The sequence below is a fragment of the Hordeum vulgare genome, chromosome 2H, assembly GCF_904849725.1.
Source record: "Hordeum vulgare subsp. vulgare chromosome 2H, MorexV3_pseudomolecules_assembly, whole genome shotgun sequence".
Lineage (NCBI taxonomy): Eukaryota > Viridiplantae > Streptophyta > Magnoliopsida > Poales > Poaceae > Hordeum > Hordeum vulgare.
In genome coordinates this window covers 539,271,788-539,276,728 of record NC_058519.1, presented here as the reverse complement: position 1 = coordinate 539,276,728, position 4,941 = coordinate 539,271,788, and positions in this window count along the sequence as shown.

Sequence of the window (4,941 nt, the reverse complement as noted above, 5' to 3'; positions counted from 1 at the left end):
ATGCACTAGAGCTATAAGTATGTGAAAGCTCAAAAGGAAAACTAGTGGGTGTGCATTCGACTTGCTTGCTCACGAAGACCTAGGGCAATTTTGAGGAAGCCCATCATTGGAATATACAAGCCAAGTTATATTGTGAAGATTCCCACTAGCATATGGTAGTGACAAAGCAAGAAGCTCTCAATCATTAAGAACATGGTGCTATTTTGAAGCACAACTGTGGAAAAAGATAGTAGCATTGTTCGTTCTCTCTTTTTCTCTCTTATTTTTTTCATTTGGGCTCTTAGGCCTCTTTTTTTCTCTTTTCACTTTTTTTTTGTTTTTGGGCTCTTTGGCCTCTTTTTTTTTATTTCCTCACATGGGACAATGCTCTAAAAATGATGATCATCACACTTTTATTTACTGAGAGCTCAGAACGGTGATGACTTATAGCCCGTTTCAAAATCTCCTCTGAAAGGGGTCAAAAACATGGAAAAAACAGGAACTGACACTTGGCACTGAGTTAATAAGTTAGTCCCAAAAAATAAATAAAAGGCATGCAAAACATCCAAAGTTTGACAAGATAATAGCATGAAACCATCAAAAATTATAGATACGTTGGAGACGTATCCACACTTGGCACTGAGTTAATAAGTTAGTCCCAAAAAAGATATAAAAGGCATACAAAACATCTAAAGTTTGACAAGATAATAGCATGAAACCATCAAAAATTATAGATACGTTGGAGACGTATCGGTACGTAGATCCAAATCTCCTCTCGTAGATGGACATCACCATGATAGGTCTTCGTGTGCGTAGGATTTTTTTTGTTTCCCATGCAACGTTCCCCAACGGACTTAAGGTTCAATAACATTTTCGGTATAGTTGAATTATTGATGTTGGTAATCGAATATTTTTCGGAATCCCGGATGAGATCCCGGACGTCACGAGTGTCTCCAGAATGGTCCGGAAACGAAGATTGATATATAGGATTGTTGCATTTGGCTTCCGGAAAGATTTCGGGCATTGCCGGTAAAGTACCAGGAGTGACGAATGGATTCTGGGGTTTTACCGGGAGGGGACACCCACCCGGGAGAGGACCTAATGGGCCCATGGGTGGCACACCAGCCCTTAGTGGGCTGGTGAGGCCATCCCAATAAGCCTATTTCGGCTAAGGCAAAAATAAAGAGGAAAAGAAAAAAAGAGAAGGAAGGAGGTGGACAAGATAGGAAGGAGTCCTCCACCAAACCGAATTGGAGGAGGACTCCTCCCTCCTTGCCTCGGCCGAAGCCTCCTCCTTGGAGTAGGAGGCAAGCCACCCTCTCATTGGTTCCTCCTATATATAGTGGAGGTTTGAGAGGGTTTTTGCACCTCAAGCCTTTGTGCAGCCCTCTCTCCCTCCACTACTTTCTGACATCTCGTAGCTAGATCAGTACGACACGACGAAGCCCTGTCGGAGTAGCTTCACCATCATCACTGCCACGCCGTTGTGCTGCCGGAGAATTCAGCTACCTCTTCGTCTCTCTTGCTGGATCAAGAAGGCAGAGATCGTCATCGAGTTGTACGTGTGCTGAATGCGGAGGTGTCATCCGTTCAGCGCTAGGTCGTGGGACTATGCGATTTGGATCGTGAAGACGTTCCACTACATCAACCGCGTTTCTTAGCGCTTCCCGCTTAGCGATCTACAAGGGTATGTGGATCCGATCTCCCTCTCGTAGATGGTCATCACCATGATAAGTCTTCGTGTGCGTAGGAATTTTTTTTGTTTCCCATGCAACATTCCCTACCAGCCCTCCAGGGGCTGGTCCCCTCCCACTTTTGGCCCATGTGGCCCTCCGGGACAGGTGGACCCTCCCGGTGGACCCCCGGTACCGTTTCGGTGGTCCTGGTACAATACCGATAAACCCCGAAACCTTTCTGGTGACCAAAACTGGATTTCCCATATATAAATCTTCAACTCCAAACTATTCTCGAACTCCTCGTGATGTCCGAGATTTCATCACGGACTCCGAACAACCTTCGTTAACCACATATAAAATTCCCATCATAACTGTAGCGTCACCGAACCTTAAGTGTGTAGAACCTACGGGTTCGGAAACCATGCAGACATGATCGAGACTTCTCTCAGGCCAATAACCAACAACGAGATCTGGATACCCATGTTGGCTCCCACATGTTCCACGATGATCTCATCGGATGAACCACGATGTGAGGGATTCACTCAATCTCGTATACAATTCCCTTTGTCTACCGGTATGATACTTGCCCGAGATTCGATCGTCGGTATCCCTATACCTTGTTCAATCTCGTTACCGACAAGTCTCTTTACTCGTTCCGTAACACATGATCCCATGACTAACTCCTTAGTCACATTGAGCTCGTTATGATGATGTATTACCGAGTGGGACCAGAGATACCTCTCCGTCACACGGAGTGACAAATCCTAGTCTCGATTCGTACCAACCCAACAGACACTTTCAGAGGTACCTGTAGTGCACCTTTATAATCACCAAGTTACGTTGTGACGTTTGATACACCAAAGCATTCCTACGGTATCCGGGAGTTGCACAATCTCATGGTCTAAGGAAATGATACTTAACATTATAAAATCTCTAGCACACGAACTACACGACCTTGTGCTATGCTTAGGATTAGGCCTTGTCCATCACATCATTCTCCTAATGATGTGATCCCATTATCAACGACATCCAATGTCCATGGCCAGGAAACCATGACCATCTATTGATCAACGAGCTAGCCAACTAGAGGCTCACTAGGGACATGTTGTGGTCTATGTATTCACACATGTATTACAATTTCCGGTTAATACAATTATAGCATGAACAATAGACAATTATCATGAACAAGGAAATATAATAATAACCATTTTATTATTATCTCTAGGGCATATTTTCAACAGCTCCATCTTTAGTAGTACTACACAGGAAATAAGAATGACCATTATCACTACTAAATGACCAAAAAGTGTCCATCTTTAGTAGTACAAACAATGATTGATGCCCATTTGTAATAAACAATGACCATCAGCATGAACTAAGCATTCTAGAGCCTAAAGTAAGCATCACCAAAAACATAGCAGCCCCAATACAGATCCTACAGTGAAAAATGTAAATACAAAATATATCACACGAATTCTTACCAGTTGAGGAGACACTAAAAACCTCATGCATGTCTCAAATCCTTCAAATGCTAGGCGACACTCATGCGACAACCGATGCTCCGAGCAAACATCCAGGGCCGAAATCTCGATGCCCATGTAGTCTTCGTCTTCGATGCTAGCAGGGATCTAAAGAACAAACCAAAAATCAGAGACAAATCTCCCAATTCAAGAAACAGAAACCCTAGCCCTAACCCTAGCTGTACAACTGACCCGATACTACATGCCGTCGGAGGAAGAGCTGATGTCCAGGATGGACATGTCGTTGCTACTTTCATCCTCATAAACCATGGCGCGGCGGCAATGGTGGCGGCGGACGATGATCGACGGCGAGAGGGGCAAAGGCGAGGGAGTGCGAGGAGAAGGGGGAGAAAGGAGGCGACTGGCTTGGTCGACGGGGCCTGAGTCAGTTAGAGCGAGCGACGGAGCCGTTTCGGTCCGCGTCGCGGTCGTGTACGCCACGGTGTCGCTTGACATGCGGGTCAGGTGTGTCAGATACGTGATCAATACACGTTTATACGCTTGTCAGCCCGTTTCGCAACAATTAGTCTGTGAAGTGGTACTGACGTGCAAAACTTTTGACTAGTGGTACCTATCCGTCACGACGTGTCCAAGTGTGGCAGTGCCTTGCAATTATCTCATCTTACTTGAATCGTGTGCTTTTGATATTTGGTAGAGCTCGTCGTCTTTGTTTTGAGAGCTTGTTCCTTCTTTAGTGATGAAATAGTTTATCTTACTAGTAGTTCATATTTTCAAGGAAGCAGAACCTTGACAAAGAACTTGTCATGCGCATGCATAATTAAGCGAGGGGTCTGTTAAAATTTTCATTTTTAAAGAAATCTGTTTGCTACACCATAAATCGAAGAGAAGGAGGGAGAGAGCACTATGATTTGATTTCATGTCAATAGAGCCCGATATTCTCATGAATGGTTTGAGTTTGCGTATCAGTGTAGTACTACTATATGATAGTGTTGAGTGTTGCGTGTGTTTGCCTTGAACTCTTGCTACATGTCAACAAAACAAATTTGATAATATCTAACACACAAACTTTTCATCGAAATTGAAGACACCTTATTTCAACACGTTATTATTGTAGCCACCTCACCGATGCCACTATAAAATCAAAAAATGTACAAAAAAAACCTATTAAGACTGAAATTAATGGAAGTTATTATTAACGAAGGTCCTTTTAGCCGGCGAATGTTGGTTGGAGAAATGACATTTGCAAACATATTTTATGGCAAATTCTTCAAGCACACATGGCCCGATTTCTTGGGAAACATATGGCAAATTCTGGCAAACAATGGATTTGCTATTCAAATTGCCATGTCCCTCTGAAGGAATTGCCATATTTCTGACACATAAATTGCGACGGAGAACGTTGGTTTTGCAATGTCCCAGCGAACGTTCGCTGAATAACAGAACGAAAAGGGTGGATCCCACTCGTCTATCTGCTGACGGAGAGAGAGAGAGGAGGGGGTGGCGGCGGTGTGGAGGAGACAGTGAGACACTGGGTGGCGGCTAGAGCAGAGCAGGGGAAGGGAACCGAAGCTAGTCGCAAAGGTCTCGCCGCCTCTGCGCTGACTGCATCGAGATAAACAGTCTGGACCCCGGTCACGACGCGCGCAGCCCCTTCCACTCCATCGCTCCATTCCACGTCAAAACCTCCTCCCCGGACTCGAGTCAGAGAAACCCAAACGCAGATCCCCTCCTCGTCAGATCATCCCTCCCGCACCCGGAACATCCAATCCGATCAACCCCGTCTCCCCGAGGCACCAAATCGCCGC